This window comes from Thunnus maccoyii, chromosome 22 (assembly GCF_910596095.1).
Source record: "Thunnus maccoyii chromosome 22, fThuMac1.1, whole genome shotgun sequence".
In the NCBI taxonomy this organism is placed as follows: Eukaryota; Metazoa; Chordata; class Actinopteri; order Scombriformes; family Scombridae; genus Thunnus; species Thunnus maccoyii.
Window position 1 is genome coordinate 7,567,204 of NC_056554.1, and position 19,463 is coordinate 7,586,666.

A 19,463-nucleotide genomic window follows, 5' to 3' on the forward strand; every position below is an offset into this window, starting at 1 on the left:
AGACAGAAAAAGAGAAGAAAGAAAATGTTTTAACAAAGGACTGTCTGTAAAAAGTGTAAATGTTTCCTCTGGCTGTTAAAGATGCTCCATTTTGCATCCGTATATGAATAAAAACTTATGCTGTTTAAAGAAAACTAACAAGTGAATGCATTGTTTGCATTATTAACAATTATGTGTCTGTATCCAGGATTCACACTTTATAGTCTAATCCATTCAATTATATTTGACAACAGAGATGTAATCAACAATAAATAAAAAATCACAGGGTCGGAGGAATTTCACACTGAGTAGATATGTCTTAGTTTCACACTGGTGGACTGAAAAGCAGACGGTGACTTGTTACGGTGATATAGTACATAGAAATAAAGTGAAATATCTCACCAGTGACTGCAGTGATGTTTACTCCACTGCTTCTGATGTTCTCAAACACAGAGAAGAGAGTGAATGTGTATTTAGTTCCAGCAGTGAGAGATGAGACTGTGTGAGTTACTGCTCCATCTCCGTCTGGTGCAGTGATGTTTATCTCTGTACCATTAAACTGGAGAATAAAGCTGACATTGTTGTTCACTTTATTCCACTGCAGAGTGATGCTGGTCTCATCTTGTCCTGTTGATATCAAACTGTTTGTGTTTGGAGGAGCTGCAACAGAAAAGGAGTAGAAATGTATTTCATTGAGAAAGAACTGCCTGCAAAAAAGTGTTTCATTCCATTCAAAAGAGCTGTAAATATAAATGTCACTCTATTAATGTGTTGCTTCCTTTTACTATTACTGCTGATAAATACTACTAACTGTCCTATCACACCAGGTTCTACATGTGGTTCATTACATGATGTTGTTGCTGCTAAGTGTTTGCTGTTCATACTTGCATTTACAGTTGCTAACAGTTATGGCTGCTACTAACTGGCATTGACTAGCTTGTCGCTGCCACCACAATTCAAGCTAATCCATGAACAGTTAGGTAACCATTCATACATCTGAATACATCTTTTATTATGTGTCAGGTTGTCATATAGTATGTAAATTAATTGACACAGAACAACTGCGTTATGCTTGGTTCAAAATACATAAATCAAAATCATATATTTTATTATAAATATGTGAAATATCTCACCAGTGACTGCAGTAATGTTTACTCCACTGCTTCTGACGTTCTCAAACACAGAGAGGAGAGTGAATGTGTATTTAGTTCCAGCAGTGAGAGTTGAGACTGTGTGAGTTACTGCTCCATCTCCATCTGGTGCAGTGATGTTTATCTCTGTACCATTAAACTGGAGAATAAAGCTGACATTGTTGTTCACTTTATTCCACTGCAGGGTGATGCTGGTCTCATTTTGTCCTGTTGATATCAAACTGTTTGTGTTTGGAGGAGCTGAGACAGAAAAAGAGAAGAAAGAAAATGTTTTAACAAAGGACTGTCTGTAAAAAGTGTAAATGTTTCCTCTGGCTGTTAAAGATGCTCCATTTTGCATCCCTATATGAATAAAAACTTATGCTGTTTATAGAAAACTAACAAGTGAATGCATTGTTTGCATTATTAACAATTATGTGTCTGTATCCAGGATTCACACTTTATAGTCTAATCCATTCAATTATATTTGACAACAGAGATGTAATCAACAATAAATAAAAAATCACAGGGTCGGAGGAATTTCACACTGAGTAGATATGTCTTAGTTTCACACTGGTGGACTGAAAAGCAGACGGTGACTTGTTAAGGTGATATAGTATATAGAAATAAAGTGAAATATCTCACCAGTGACTGCAGTGATGTTTACTCCACTGCTTCTGATGTTCTCAAACACAGAGAAGAGAGTGAATGTGTATTTAGTTCCAGCAGTGAGAGATGAGACTGTGTGAGTTACTGCTCCATCTCCGTCTGGTGCAGTGATGTTTATCTCTGTACCATTAAACTGGAGAATAAAGCTGACATTGTTGTTCACTTTATTCCACTGCAGAGTGATGCTGGTCTCATCTTGTCCTGTTGAACTGAAGCTTCCTGTGTTTGGAGGAGCTGAGACAGAAAAAGAGAAGAAAGAAAATGTATTAACAAACGACTGTCTGTAAAAAATGTAAATGTTCACTCTGGCTGTTAAAGATGCTCCATTTTGCATCCCTACATGAATAAAAATAAATGCTGTCTATGAAAAAACTAACAAGTGAATAAACTGTTTGCATTACTAATAATGAAGTTTTTTTTTTTAATCCAGTTTTCACATTTTAGGGTCTAATCCATTCCACTATATCTGACAACAGAGGTGTAATCAACAATAAATAAAAATCACAACGTCAGAGTAGTTTTATACTGAATAGGAATGTCTTAGTTTCACACTGGTGGACTGAAAAGGAGATGATGACTTGTTAAGGTGATATAGTGTATAGAAATGAAGTGAAATATCTCACCAGTGACTGCAGTAATGTTTACTCCACTGCTTCTGATGCTCTCAAACACAGAGAAGAGAGTGAATGTGTATTTAGTTCCAGCAGTGAGAGATGAGACTGTGTGAGTTACTGCTCCATCTCCATCTGGTGCAGTGATGTTTATCTCTGTACCATTAAACTGGAGAATAAAGCTGACATTGTTGTTCACTTTATTCCACTGCAGAGTGATGCTGGTCTCATCTTGTCCTGTTGATATCAAACTGTTTGTGTTTGGAGGAGCTGCAACAGAAAAGGAGTAGAAATGTATTTCATTGAGAAAGAACTGCCTGCAAAAAAGTGTTTCATTCCATTCAAAAGAGCTGTAAATATAAATGTCACTCTATTAATGTGTTGCTTCCTTTTACTATTACTGCTGATAAATACTACTAACCGTCCTATCACACCAGGTTCTACATGTGGTACGTGGTTCATTACATGATGTTGTTGCTGCTAAGTGTTTGCTGTTCATACTTGCATTTACAGTTGCTAACAGTTATGGCTGCTACTAACTGGCATTGACTAGCTTGTCGCTGCCACCACAATTCAAGCTAATCCATGAACAGTTAGGTAACCATTCATACATCTGAATACATCTTTTATTATGTGTCAGGTTGTCATATAGTATGTAAATTAATTGACACAGAACAACTGCGTTATGCTTGGTTCAAAATACATAAATCAAAATCATATATTTTATTATAAATATGTGAAATATCTCACCAGTGACTGCAGTAATGTTTACTCCACTGCTTCTGACGTTCTCAAACACAGAGAAGAGAGTGAATGTGTATTTAGTTCCAGCAGTTAGAGATGAGACTGTGTGAGTTACTGCTCCATCTCCATCTGGTGCAGTGATGTTTATCTCTGTACCATTAAACTGGAGAATAAAGCTGACATTGTTGTTCACTTTATTCCACTGCAGGGTGATGCTGGTCTCATCTTGTCCTGTTGAACTGAAGCTTCCTGTGTTTGGAGGAGCTGAGACAGAAAAAGAGAAGAAAGAAAATGTTTTAACAAAGGACTGTCTGTAAAAAGTGTAAATGTTTCCTCTGGCTGTTAAAGATGCTCCATTTTGCATCCCTATATGAATAAAAACTTATGCTGTTTAAAGAAAACTAACAAGTGAATGCATTGTTTGCATTATTAACAATTATGTGTCTGTATCCAGGATTCACACTTTATAGTCTAATCCATTCAATTATATTTGACAACAGAGATGTAATCAACAATAAATAAAAAATCACAGGGTCGGAGGAATTTCACACTGAGTAGATATGTCTTAGTTTCACACTGGTGGACTGAAAAGCAGACGGTGACTTGTTACGGTGATATAGTACATAGAAATAAAGTGAAATATCTCACCAGTGACTGCAGTAATGTTTACTCCACTGCTTCTGATGCTCTCAAACACAGAGAAGAGAGTGAATGTGTATTTAGTTCCAGCAGTGAGAGATGAGACTGTGTGAGTTACTGCTCCATCTCCATCTGGTGCAGTGATGTTTATCTCTGTACCATTAAACTGGAGAATAAAGCTGACATTGTTGTTCACTTTATTCCACTGCAGAGTGATGCTGGTCTCATCTTGTCCTGTTGATATCAAACTGTTTGTGTTTGGAGGAGCTGCAACAGAAAAGGAGTAGAAATGTATTTCATTGAGAAAGAACTGCCTGCAAAAAAGTGTTTCATTCCATTCAAAAGAGCTGTAAATATAAATGTCACTCTATTAATGTGTTGCTTCCTTTTACTATTACTGCTGATAAATACTACTAACTGTCCTATCACACCAGGTTCTACATGTGGTTCATTACATGATGTTGTTGCTGCTAAGTGTTTGCTGTTCATACTTGCATTTACAGTTGCTAACAGTTATGGCTGCTACTAACTGGCATTGACTAGCTTGTCGCTGCCACCACAATTCAAGCTAATCCATGAACAGTTAGGTAACCATTCATACATCTGAATACATCTTTTATTATGTGTCAGGTTGTCATATAGTATGTAAATTAATTGACACAGAACAACTGCGTTATGCTTGGTTCAAAATACATAAATCAAAATCATATATTTTATTATAAATATGTGAAATATCTCACCAGTGACTGCAGTAATGTTTACTCCACTGCTTCTGACGTTCTCAAACACAGAGAGGAGAGTGAATGTGTATTTAGTTCCAGCAGTGAGAGTTGAGACTGTGTGAGTTACTGCTCCATCTCCATCTGGTGCAGTGATGTTTATCTCTGTACCATTAAACTGGAGAATAAAGCTGACATTGTTGTTCACTTTATTCCACTGCAGGGTGATGCTGGTCTCATTTTGTCCTGTTGATATCAAACTGTTTGTGTTTGGAGGAGCTGAGACAGAAAAAGAGAAGAAAGAAAATGTTTTAACAAAGGACTGTCTGTAAAAAGTGTAAATGTTTCCTCTGGCTGTTAAAGATGCTCCATTTTGCATCCCTATATGAATAAAAACTTATGCTGTTTATAGAAAACTAACAAGTGAATGCATTGTTTGCATTATTAACAATTATGTGTCTGTATCCAGGATTCACACTTTATAGTCTAATCCATTCAATTATATTTGACAACAGAGATGTAATCAACAATAAATAAAAAATCACAGAGTCGGAGGAATTTCACACTGAGTAGATATGTCTTAGTTTCACACTGGTGGACTGAAAAGCAGATGGTGACTTGTTACGGTGATATAGTATATAGAAATAAAGTGAAATATCTCACCAGTGACTGCAGTGATGTTTACTCCACTGCTTCTGATGTTCTCAAACACAGAGAAGAGAGTGAATGTGTATTTAGTTCCAGCAGTGAGAGATGAGACTGTGTGAGTTACTGCTCCATCTCCGTCTGGTGCAGTGATGTTTATCTCTGTACCATTAAACTGGAGAATAAAGCTGACATTGTTGTTCACTTTATTCCACTGCAGAGTGATGCTGGTCTCATCTTGTCCTGTTGAACTGAAGCTTCCTGTGTTTGGAGGAGCTGAGACAGAAAAAGAGAAGAAAGAAAATGTATTAACAAACGACTGTCTGTAAAAAATGTAAATGTTCACTCTGGCTGTTAAAGATGCTCCATTTTGCATCCCTACATGAATAAAAATAAATGCTGTCTATGAAAAAACTAACAAGTGAATAAACTGTTTGCATTACTAATAATGAAGTTTTTTTTTAAATCCAGTTTTCACATTTTAGGGTCTAATCCATTCCACTATATCTGACAACAGAGGTGTAATCAACAATAAATAAAAATCACAACGTCAGAGTAGTTTTATACTGAATAGGAATGTCTTAGTTTCACACTGGTGGACTGAAAAGGAGATGATGACTTGTTAAGGTGATATAGTATATAGAAATGAAGTGAAATATCTCACCAGTGACTGCAGTAATGTTTACTCCACTGCTTCTGATGTTCTCAAACACAGAGAAGAGAGTGAATGTGTATTTAGTTCCAGCAGTGAGAGATGAGACTGTGTGAGTTACTGCTCCATCTCCATCTGGTGCAGTGATGTTTATCTCTGTACCATTAAACTGGAGAATAAAGCTGACATTGTTGTTCACTTTATTCCACTGCAGAGTGATGCTGGTCTCATCTTGTCCTGTTGATATCAAACTGTTTGTGTTTGGAGGAGCTGCAACAGAAAAGGAGTAGAAATGTATTTCATTGAGAAAGAACTGCGTGCAAAAAAGTGTTTCATTCCATTCAAAAGAGCTGTAAATATAAATGTCACTCTATTAATGTGTTGCTTCCTTTTATTATTACTGCTGATAAATACTACTAACTGTCCTATCACACCAGGTTCTACATGTGGTTCATTACATGATGTTGTTGCTGCTAAGTGTTTGCTGTTCATACTTGCATTTACAGTTGCTAACAGTTATGGCTGCTACTAACTGGCATTGACTAGCTTGTCGCTGCCACCACAATTCAAGCTAATCCATGAACAGTTAGGTAACCATTCATACATCTGAATACATCTTTTATTATGTGTCAGGTTGTCATATAGTATGTAAATTAATTGACACAGAACAACTGCGTTATGCTTGGTTCAAAATACATAAATCAAAATCATATATTTTATTATAAATATGTGAAATATCTCACCAGTGACTGCAGTAATGTTTACTCCACTGCTTCTGACGTTCTCAAACACAGAGAAGAGAGTGAATGTGTATTTAGTTCCAGCAGTGAGAGTTGAGACTGTGTGAGTTACTGCTCCATCTCCATCTGGTGCAGTGATGTTTATCTCTGTACCATTAAACTGGAGAATAAAGCTGACATTGTTGTTCACTTTATTCCACTGCAGAGTGATGCTGGTCTCATCTTGTCCTGTTGAACTGAAGCTTCCTGTGTTTGGAGGAGCTGAGACAGAAAAAGAGAAGAAAGAAAATGTATTAACAAACGACTGTCTGTAAAAAATGTAAATGTTCACTCTGGCTGTTAAAGATGCTCCATTTTGCATCCCTACATGAATAAAAATAAATGCTGTCTATGAAAAAACTAACAAGTGAATAAACTGTTTGCATTACTAATAATGAAGTTTTTTTTTTTTAATCCAGTTTTCACATTTTAGGGTCTAATCCATTCCACTATATCTGACAATAGAGGTGTAATCAACAATAAATAAAAATCACAACGTCAGAGTAGTTTTATACTGAATAGGAATGTCTTAGTTTCACACTGGTGGACTGAAAAGCAGACGGTGACTTGTTAAGGTGATATAGTATATAGAAATAAAGTGAAATATCTCACCAGTGACTGCAGTAATGTTTACTCCACTGCTTCTGATGTTCTCAAACACAGAGAAGAGAGTGAATGTGTATTTAGTTCCAGCAGTGAGAGATGAGACTGTGTGAGTTACTGCTCCATCTCCATCTGGTGCAGTGATGTTTATCTCTGTACCATTAAACTGGAGAATAAAGCTGACATTGTTGTTCACTTTATTCCACTGCAGAGTGATGCTGGTCTCATCTTGTCCTGTTGAACTGAAGCTTCCTGTGTTCGGAGGAGCTGAGACAGACAAAGACAAGTAAGAAAATGTATTAACAAAGGACTGTCTGTAAAAAATGTAAATGTTCACTCTGGCTGTTAAAGACGGCTCATTTTGCATCCCTACATGAATAAAAACGATTGCTGTCTATGAAAAAAGTAACAGGTGAAAAAACTGTTTGCATTACTATAAATGAAGTTTTTTTTCTTTATGCAGTTTTCACATTTTAGGGTCTAATCCATTCCACTATATCTGACAACAGAGGTGTAATCAACAATAAATAAAAATCACAACGTCAGAGTACTTTTATACTGAATAGGTATGTCTTAGCTTCACACTGGTGGACTGAAAAGCAGACAGTGACTTGTCAAGGTGATATAGTATATAGAAATAAAGTGAAATATCTCACCAGTGACTGCAGTGATGTTTACTCCACTGCTTCTGATGTTCTCAAACACAGAGAAGAGAGTGAATGTGTATTTAGTTCCAGCAGTGAGAGATGAGACTGTGTGAGTTACTGCTCCATCTCCATCTGGTGCAGTGATGTTTATCTCTGTATCATTAAACTGGAGAATAAAGCTGACATTGTTGTTCACTTTATTCCACTGCAGAGTGATGCTGGTCTCATCTTGTCCTGTTGATCTGAAGCTTTTTGTGTTCGCAGGAGCTGAGAAAAAGATCATTCAACACATTTTTAACATTGGTTGGTTTGCAAAAATGTTTTAATATATTTTCCCCTTAGAGACTTGATACTCTATATATTGTGGATTATGCAGAAGCCCTGATAGGAAAGTGAGAAAAAAAAATCTGGTGATCCATTTTCAAAGTATGATCTAAATTTGTGTCTCTCCTTTGTTTATGATGGAAGAACAGGTGAAAAAAACTTTTCTGTTTAGTTACAAGAGGTTGAAGTGCACCATTACCCAATGTTCAAAATTGGACTAAAAGCATTCATGTTTTCTTCTGAATTAGTTTTAATTTCTCAACACTCTCTGAACAGAAGTTAACTACAGTATATTATGTGTTAACAAGTTATGTAACATTACTGTCATGTCTTTCTTTTGTCACCTGGAAGAAAACATGACTGCCTTTAGTCCCACTTAGAACATGGGGTAGTGGTGCAATTCAGCCTCTTGTGGCTGAAATGAGTATTACAACAAGAAACACTTAGAAAAATTATCCTAAAAAGAAAAAAAAATCACCAGGCAAAACTCTTTTTTTCACCTGTTCTTAAGTCATAAACACAGGAGAGAAAACAATTTAGATTAGACTTAGAAAATGGATCACCAGAATTGTTTTTCTCACTTTCCTATCAGGGCTTCTGCATAATCCACAATATAGAGAGTATCAAGTATATACAGCATAATACTGTGCATCTTATTTTGAGGGCGTGAAGACCTGCTCAATTGCTTAATTGAACATTCATGAAATTATATATCTCACCAGTGACTGCAGTGATGTTTACTCCACTGCTTCTGATGTTCTCAAACACAGAGAAGAGAGTGAATGTGTATTTAGTTCCAGCAGTGAGAGATGAGACTGTGTGAGTTACTGCTCCATCTCCATCTGGTGCAGTGATGTTTATCTCTGTACCATTAAACTGGAGAATAAAGCTGACATTGTTGTTCACTTTATTCCACTGCAGAGTGATGCTGGTCTCATCTTGTCCTGTTGATGTCAAACTGTTTGTGTTTGGAGGAGCTGCAAAAGAAAAGAAGTAGAAATTTATTTCATTTAGAAAGAACTGCCTGCAAACAAGTGTTTCATTCCATTGAAAAGAGCCGTAAATATAAATGTCACTCTATTAATGTGTTGATTCCTTTTACTATTACTGCTGATAAATACTACTAACCGTCCTATCACACCAGGTTCTACATGTGGTACGTGGTTCATTACATGATATTGTTGCTGCTAAGTGTTTGCTGTTCATACTTGCTGTTTACAGTTGCTAACAGTTATGGCCGCTACTAACTGGCATTGACTAGGTTGTCGCTGCCACCACAATTCAAGCTAATCCATGAACAGTTAGGTGACCATTCATACATCTGAATACATCTTTTATTATCTATCAGGTTGTCATATAGTATGTCAAGTAATTGACAGAACAACTGTGTTATGCCTGATTCAAAATAGATAAATTAAAATAATATATCATATAGTAAATGTGTGAAATATCTCACCAGTGACTGCAGTAATGATCACTCCACTGCTTCTGACGTTCTCAAACACAGAGAAGAGCGTGAAAGTGTATTGAGTTCCAGCAGTGAGAGATGAGATTGTGTGAGTTACTGCTCCATCTCCATCTGGTGCAGTGATGTTTATCTCTGTACCATCAACCTGGAAAATCACGTCGTCGGTGATGTTCGCATTATTCCATTCCAGAGTAATGCTGGTTTCATTTTGTGTTATCAGTCTGAAGATTTCTGCATTGGGTGGAATTGAGACAAAGAGGACAACATACAAGACAGAGATGACATGAAATGGTATAAATGTTTTTTTTTCATATTTGCTAATCCATCAGCTTTTTAATATATGTATTGTAACACATATATTGACCTATAGTACATCATGATGATCTGTTATATCAATGTCATAATCACTATTCTCAATGACAATCAACCTCCACTTATAAATCAGTTGATGAATTTACTTTTGTTACTGTAGGTAATCTACAGCATGCCTTCTTACATCAAACAGTATAATACTGTTGAGACACATTTAAGTAAGCCATGCTAACATTATGTACTAATATTTGTTATTAATGTTTAAAATAATACAGTTTCTATTTGAAATTACTGTATGTGTAGACAGTGGACAGTCAATCTCTTCTACAGTAACTTTTCGTGTTTTCTTTTGTTCAGAAAAATGTATTCTGAAATGAGAGTATTCATTTTATATGACTTGATTAAGGTTATGTGCCTGTTAACAACATTTTATTGATGGCAAGCATTCGTCTCATAGACGACAAAGTCCTTTCATTATCTTCTTAAATATCGTGCTATCAATATAACAAGGTGGAGATTTCCACAGGCTTATGTGTATTGTATTATCGCCTGATGAATTAGCCTCATTTATGCTGTACATCAGAACTGTAAAAATACAGAACCTTCCCGTTTCTATTTTTCTTCCCTTTTTTTAGACAGACTTGTCCATGTACACAAATTCACAAATCTAAATTAAACTGTCTTCTTTACATGTAAATTTGATTAGACAAACAGATTTGCAGTGTTATTTTCGGAATGATTGTTTGACAATATATCGTAAGCTGCCTTATAACAATAATGAAACTAAATGTGGGAGCAGGATTCAAGATGCATTACTTGTTTTGTAACAGATGAATGGAAAACTGAGGGCACACTCATCATCTGACCACTGTCCTGAGTCGCTAAACGATGTGGTGACACACTCCTCTGAGGCTAAGTTGGGCTGTGAGCTGGCCCAATGTCGAAACAGAGAGGTGCTCCCATCAGACCACAATTTTTCCCGGTAAAGACCAATCCACACAGTGATCCCACCCGTCAGGTTTGTGATGATGTCATTTTCTGTCTGGTTTCTTATACTGTAAGAGAAACAGTAGCATATGCATATCAAAATTGAGCATAACTGAAGAGGTAAAACATGACAGACATACATACAAAAAAAGAATCCACTGCACACTGCAACAGATTGTCAGTGATTGTTTGAGAATATATCATAGAGCCTTATGTAGTTATTTTAAATATTTGCTAATCAACCAAATGGACAATATAATTGACTGATTAAAAGTAGAAAACTTTAAGGACTTGTGGTCACCTTGGCAGCGTTTGGTGATGTAATTGAATTTTTATGAGATAAGCCTGATTTCATTAACAAAAGAGATAAAAAATTAAGTAGTTGGGTCAGCAGTGCACTTTGTCTCAGAGTCTTCATTAGGACATACTGTACCTGGCTAGATCCACATAATTCTCCCTGCAAAATCTCTGAGCTTCGGTCCAATTTAAACTTGTGGTGACCATAACAAAGGATGGAGTGCCATTTACTATACCTGGTTATATAGAGATGGAGATAAGTTGTAAAAAAAAAATGTCAGGATGAACTTGTAGGAAATACTCATATTGCTGCAATGTATGCATGAAGTGTCAATGAAAGAAAAAGTAGCAAGATCTGATGATCCGGATTAAGGGGGATAAAATATTGCTCATGTCTACTCCATGCCAAATGCCATATAGAAGATCTATTTGGACCTTTGTTAATTCTAACTTGATTAGAAAACCCACCGTTGTAGCACACAAAGAATTTTGTCTCGCTGCATGGCCTGTCTCGCCATTTGCCAGAGGATTGAAAAGATTCCACACAGTGGTCTTTCCCATTAAGACCATTGGGTTGACCAGTATTCCAGTTTCTAAACTCTGTCTCTCCTTCACCGTAGAAGCTGCTGTTACTCAGGGACCATCTCCAGCTGTTCACCAAGTCATCATAGAGACCGATCCAAGCACTGCCTGTTCAAAAAGATTTTCATTCTATGAAACAACTGCAATATACAGTATAGTGAGAAATAACTTAAAACATAAATTATTTTACTGAATAGACTTTGATCAGTTGATATGTTCTGAATGTTGTGTCTCCTCTATTTATCATTTTTTTGACATTACAAATAATATTTTATAATTGCCTTTATGTGTGGCAAGTTTACCAAGATGATTGCATGGTTAATGTACAGTACAGTACTTGATTCCAGTATTGAGAACTTGCCTGTGTAGTTTGATGCGATGCTGTTAACAGCACTGACGTCAGCTGTGTTTTCTATGGTGGCCAGGTCAGTGTAGACCTGTCTGCAGAAGCTCTGTGCTTCAGTCCAGTTCACTGATGTGTTCACAAAGTAGTACTGACGAGACTGACCAGAGGCAACACTGACTAGTGCTCCTAAAACAAAGCATATTCATTTATTTTATCACTTACTAGGGTGAAGCTTTATTTGTTTGCTGTTTACTGTTTGAAGAACAGTAAACAGCACTTTGTAAAGAGTTGAAATGTTTTTGTATATTTTTCATAGTGAGGCACAGTGATTGATTTACATCTAAGTTTCTAATTTATTTGTAATTATAATGAAACCCTCTTACCCCACAATGTCTGCCATGTAATTGACTACGGTGAGCTGTATCATCACTGTAGTGAATGAAAACATTGAATGCTCTACTGTACATGAACAAAACAGCCCCACAAGACTTTATCTCTAATGCCGTAACAATTTGTCTTGAGCCAGATCAAGTTTCCAGCTAAATCAGTGTTCACTACTGACAATAATAACAAAAGAACCAGTTCAACTACCAGTTGAAATAAAGCAGAATGCACGAACTGTTAAAGAATTGAACTACAGTGAGATAAAAAAGTGTTTTATTTATCCTCATAGAGCCTTTTTAAATAAAACAAGAGTGAGTTAAATGTTTAGGCTGAGACATGTACATATTCTCTCCCTAACATATTGCCTATTGGTTGACTTTCTTTGTAAATAAAAACCATTGTATCATAATCTTCATTTAAAACTATGATTTTAAAAATTGACCCTACTTAACAACTTTTCTGTACTGAGAATTCCTCCCCCAAAACCCTGTGTGTAGGCTACAACACTGAGAAAGATTGATTAAAAAAGTCAAACAGTCAGAATAATCAAACAAAAGGCACCAACCTGTGAGCACACTGATGATCAGTCCATAATCCATGTGTTAAACCTTTGAAAACCTTTGAAACTATGCCTTTGGAAAGATAATATCCTTCTTCTCATGAACTTTTGATTTAATGGATATGCATGTGTACCAGTATTTAAAAGCCATTTACCTAAAAACTATGGCACAGTTATTGATTCTACTTACTATTAGCTCTTTAACGGCCTCCTGCTTAAAAATGCACGACATCAAATGCCCTTGACTGTCAGTTACTCTGTGCTGCTTGATAAATACTTGTATGATGGTTATCAGTGCTCAGCTGCTGAGTGTTCAAAGTCCTTAGCACCTTCGTGAAGGAATCAGGAAGTAAAAGCTAAACCTAACTATCCTCTTTTTTCCTCTTTCAAATGCGGTGATTGAAAAGGAATGCAAGTTTGTTCAAACCCAACCTGTTCAACTCTGTGAGCTTGTCTTCATCTGTCTCACGCAACATCGCTCAGAGCAAAATCTTTTGTTCTCTGGTTGTCAAAAGTATTGATTCACATTAATGTTATTGGTTGACTGTTATGCACACTTGTACTGTACATATGGTACTTTCATTGAATAAGAATGCTGCTTCACCACATTTTAAATCACACCCATTACAAATAATATGAGCACTAAATCAAACTGCACCAGCATCACATTGTCAATACTGGGTTGATAAATTCTGCACATAATTAATGTACTTTAATTTCTTTTTTTAAAGGAAAAAAATAAAAATGATCATTTAGTGTATCACCTTTGCATTTAAGTGTGATTCTCTGTGGTTTACAGTTTTGTGGAAAGCAGGACTGGCTCCCTTTCTGCTGAACCTCTGAATGAACTGTCTTTCTTAATACAATGCCTGATCTGTGTACCACATTTATGTGTTTAATAACGTAAGGTTGAAATATAGCCCAGCTTGCACATTAACCCTTTCATGTTAATCTGAGACAAGAGAGTGCCTTCATTAGGGAAATGCCTTAATTTAATCATCAATGTGTTTCCTTTTATTGAATGTAACTAACATGTCATCTGTCACTAACATCTTTGTTCTTATGCATATGCACACAGCATCGATTCCTCAGTGGTCGCTGACTATCACTTTATAGGTTTCGGTCCTTTTGTGTAAAAGCTTAATAAATATACAAAGACAAATTTCTCTTTGTTGGTCTCCTTTATTGGGTCAACTTCCACCACAGTTTTGTTGTTTGTCTTTTTTGTGAAATAATGATATTAATAATAAAGTTACTAATCAAATAAACTACTACTAAATTTTATTTTATTCTATTGTTACATAATTGAATTATTTAAAGCAAATTGTGTTTGCACCAGCAATTCCACCAAAAAGGCATAAAATTAATATTTTAGTACAATATTTTCCTCTTTACAAACCTGATGCAAGCTTAATAGTTATTCAGCTTAGTACAGTTTCCCACTAAACCCAAGCTCATATTGTTTTTTATAATTCATATTGTTGAAATGACCCTTCAGGTGAAGTAAAACCATGCTGAAATCATTCCTGCAACACATAAATGAGTCAGAGTCTAAAAATCTGAGTCTGTTTGAGGTAATGATTAAAGAACTATTTACCTCCTTTATAATGTTTTGAATGCTATGCTTAGAGGAGGACAATGCCTACAAGTACTGAGGAATTTCCCCTGCAAATCTCTTGCAAGTAGAAAACATGAGACCTCTGATAATAATCATCATCATCACTCTTCTCTTTAGCTAAAAAATGTTCCTTGTTCACAAGGTTTATTTAAGCATATTAGGTTGATATTTTTCACTAAAAAGCTAACATCAAATGTTATGTCCCTGATTCCTCTTTCCTTACAAATATTCAACAACGCCCTCTGCCAAACATTGACTAGAGAGCAGAGGAGATCTCAGCATGATCATAAATTAAATCAAAGCCACATTTTCTGATGTGCTAATCTCGCTCCCTGGTTTCTTCAAGTACAGTTAAAGAGCCAACCATAAAAATACCTTACAGATTCTTACAAATTTAGAACCGGTTCCTATTCAGAATCACGTTTCTGAACAATAATCCCTAATTGTTGGGAACTTTGAACATACTGTATCTTTATAGTACACCCTCTCCAGGCCAACTGCATGAACATTTAAAAAAAAACAGAATAAAAGTTATGATTTCAGTTTCCTTACTGTAAATTAAAGTGAGGAAGAAGAAATGCAGCACAGTGTTAGTTCAGGCAGAGCCCTGAAGTCACTCGTTTTGGCTTCAGCTGTTTTCAGTATGCTTAAGAACCATTAGCTTATTGATGGCTGTGTGGCCAGTAACATCGACTCATATTCATCCAGGTGTACAGCATGGACATCATAACTTGACACTATTACTGCTAATCCTGCTCATGCCAAAGCCATCTGCTGCCCCTTACCTCCTCCCTATGTGGTATTTCGTATTGTTGATTTAACTGTTTATTGGGGGAATAACTCTCTCAGGAGAATGCTTGTCGCTCAAAGCACTTGACACAGTATCGACCCCCGGTATCGACCTTTCAAAGCAGAAGTATCTTGAGTTTTTGACACCTCGCTTCACCAAGCCACCACCAAGCCCTCCCGTGACGAGGCCTCGTTACACTCATATCAGAGAGTCAGGGTCAGCCACAGGATTCCCCTGAAGCTTGAGGGGTTTCTCTCTCTTGCTTAAGGATGCTAAGGAGTTTGAATCAAGTGATCGAGCAATAGTCTCTGAGGGCAACAAACTACCCTGCGTCCTAATGTCTCAATGTGTTTTCCACTTCCCCATCTGTCCTGTACTCACCTTGCTGGTGTTGTTGGCCTGGTTGCTTTGTCACTTCCCCTCGGAGAACAGTCTGACCTGGACAGCCAGTACGGTCCAATCATAACTCATGTAGGTCAACTCCTTCTGTAGCTTCAATATACTGGATAGGTACTGATACACACACACAGACACACACAAACTGAGATAGATGAACACTTAAAATATGAAATGGTACATATACAGAAGGACTAGCAGAGCAGAATACACGAGTCAAACAAATCCTGTAGCAGAGGAATGAATGGCAGCACCTGACACAAATAAGGGGATAAATTTTTTTGGTTGAGCTCTCTTCATAAAACACTTGCAGTGATTTTGCATAGATTTTAGAAACATGACAACTCATTTAAAACAAGCAATTCATTCAAATGTTCATACATTACATGTTAATACCTCTTCAGGAACTTTTTAATACTACTATTACGACTATCTGTTGGTCAGGGACAGTTTTTGCCAATTGCCAATACAGATACAGCACTTTCAAAACCAGTATACTATAAAAAATGAAACAAATTAAATTATTTGTTTTGGTTTGTGTTTGTATTCAGAAAATGTTTTTTTGTCAGCACATCCTGCTTCTTCTTTTTCAGGGAAACAATTCACACCTGGGAAAACCCCAGGTACACCACATCCTACTTGCCCAGGGGCATCTAGTTGTCAAGACTATTCGGAGTGTAATTTAGTGCATGATACTTTTGTATCTTTAGGAATGTTAACATTACACTTCCTGGTATACATACAGTACATTTCATGACCTGCTATTAAGTCATTACTTGAGATGTGGTATGTAGCCAAGAGGAAATTGTTTAGCTGGTGAATTCAGTCATTACATGTCTGGTATGAACGCTAAACTACTGTATATAGCATGAACACAAAATGCACACATGTTTCTCAAACTTCCAAACTGAGAGCTAGACAGGGTGGTACATGCTAACTGTACAGTAAATAACTGCTGGCTCCCTGCAGATCCACAGTGCATTTTACTGTTAGACTTTCTGGTCCACCTGCTAGTAGCTCCAGCAGCAGCAATCCCATATCAACCTGACATCAAATAATGAATTATTTATGAGAAAACATAATTCTATTTAATAAATCTACATTATAAATATCCATGCATTATATTTTTAATGTGTATTTTATGTGTGATAACTTTGCTGAAGGTATCTGGATGTCACACATAAATTATAGGTAGTGTCTAATACAATATTTGTGTCATCTAGTATTTTTACATACTTTTTCAAGTTAATGTTATGTATTCATGAAAACTTGCACATATTTTTGATCTGACCAGGTGTCCACCATGAGAAATTAACATGACCTGCTATCAGGTCACCATATGATTAAATGTGGCACTGGTGTAATTATATTTAATTCCAGCGAGGGGTGCTCAGAGTCAGAGAAAAGAAAGCAGTAGCTTATTTATTCACAATGATTGTAATACATGTATAATTTCTGAAAGATATTATACATATATCTAGTTATAAATGTATTTGATGTATGTATTACAATACTATGAGGTGTACAATGGTGTGTAAAAATACAGCAGTGTGTAACAGATAAAGAGCAATTATCCCCCATCATCTCCAAGGTTTGTTGATTGATCCAAATATGGGAAAATGAATAATGAGACTGTCAAGATACTCACTCACTCACTCATTCACTCACTTTCTCACTTACTCTTTCTCTCACTTTAACAAACACACCTTACTCGTTTTGCTTGCAGGTGGCCAGTGCGCCTGTGCATAACGGGGACTGGGAGCAGAGGCAGATGCTGCCTTCACTAACACCAGAAAAATCTGATTATGAAATTGCACAGAAAAAACAAATAGAAAAGGTGAATAAGTGAGTAAATTGGCAGTAGGCTGGAGTGGCTATAAAGAAGTATATTTATAATACACTTTTGTCACAAAAACTGTGTGGAACTAATTTATTTAAAGAAAATTGTTGAATTGTTTTATAAATTGAAAAGAGACATTGACGAGCTGCATGACAAGCAGCTGCGGGTCAATATTTTGTCCATTTCATTTCATTTCACTCAAATAAAAGGAAAGCAGCCATTATTAATGTTATTTATTAAACCTGTGATTTTCCTGCTATGATATGTAGAAATTTAAACCATAAAAATGTCTATTGCCCCACATATCTTCCCTTATGACTGTACTGTGCTCCCTGCTACAAAGTGTGTTATCTATCTATGCATATTAAACATATATATGTGTGTGTGTGTGTGTGTGTCAAGCCCGAAATTATTCATACCCCTGGCAAATTTTGACTTAAAGTTTCTTTTATTCAACAAGCAAGTTTTTTTGACCGGAAATGACACAGGCTTCTCCCAAAAGATAATAAGACCATGTACAAGAGGCATCATTGGGGAAAAAATTATTTCTCAGCTTTTATTTATTTTTGAACAAAAAGTGGCATGTCAAAGATTATTCATACCCTTTGTTCCACGGACGTAGACCAAGGAGGACACCACTTCTCTAGATAAGGTACACAAAAGCTCCGCTTGGCCTTTGCAAATGCTCATCTGGACAAAGAAGAAGACTTCTGGTCTTCTGTTTTATGGTCAGCTGAAACAAAAATTGAATTGTTTGGCCACAATGATGTATCCTTCATTTGGCGTAAAAAAGGAGAAGCCTTCAACCCTAAGAACACCATCCCCACTCTCAAACATGGTGGTGGGAACCTAATGCTTTGGGGGTGTTTTTCAGCCAATGGACCAGGGAACCTAATCACAGTAAACGGCACCATGAAAAAAGAGCAATACATCAAGATTCTCAACAACTACATCAGGCAGTCTGCAGAGAAACTTGGCCTTGGGCACCAGTGGACATTTCAGCACCACAACGACCCAAAACACTCAGCAAAAGTGGTGAAGAAATGGTTAGCGGACAAAAACATTAACGTTTTGCAGTGGCCCAGTCAGAGTCCTGACTTGAATCCAATTGAGAATCTGTGGAGGAAGCTAAAGATCAGGGTGATGGCAAAGAGACCTTCCAACCTGAAAGAGTTGGAGCTCATCGCTAAAGATGAATGGGCAAAAATACCAGTGGAGACATGCAAAAAGCTGGTCAGCAATTATAGGAAGCTTTGATTGCTGTAATAGCCAATAAAGGCTATTGATTATTGAGAAGGGTATGAATAATTTTGGACATGCCACTTTTTGTTCAAATGTAAATAAAAGCTGAGAAATATTTATTTCCACAGTGATGCCTCTTGTACATTGTCTTATTATCTTCTGGTAGATGCCTGTGTCATTTCCAATCAAGAAAAAACTTGCTGGTTGAATAAAAGTAACTTTAAGTCAAAATTTGCCAGGGGTATGAATAGGGGTATGACTGTATATACAGTTTTGTGGTTTTACTCTGTTATTTTTCTGTTGTTTTATTGTAAAGGACCTTGTAACTAAACTTCTAGAAATATAAAATTATTGCATAACAGCATAACAGCATGAAGTAACGTAGGCCTATATCTCGTATAAAACTGCAGACGTAACTCAGCCCCCCAAAAACTCTTTTACTGGGTTATTTGGCTCTTGTTCTCTCATGAGCGAGTGGGTGCTCAGAAGGACGAGCCTCCG

At 36.5% G+C, this 19,463-nt stretch overlaps 1 long non-coding RNA gene across 1 annotated transcript; it reads right to left on the reverse strand.

The window, feature by feature from the left end:
* Positions 1-1,255: 1,255 nt before the first annotated feature.
* On the reverse strand, positions 1,256-3,174 carry LOC121888864. Its single transcript, XR_006093353.1, has 3 exons — positions 3,140-3,174; positions 1,755-2,012; positions 1,256-1,370 (listed from the first exon to the last, which is right to left on the reverse strand). It is a non-coding gene; the product is annotated as an uncharacterized LOC121888864 (long non-coding RNA).
* Positions 3,175-19,463: the final 16,289 nt, after the last annotated feature.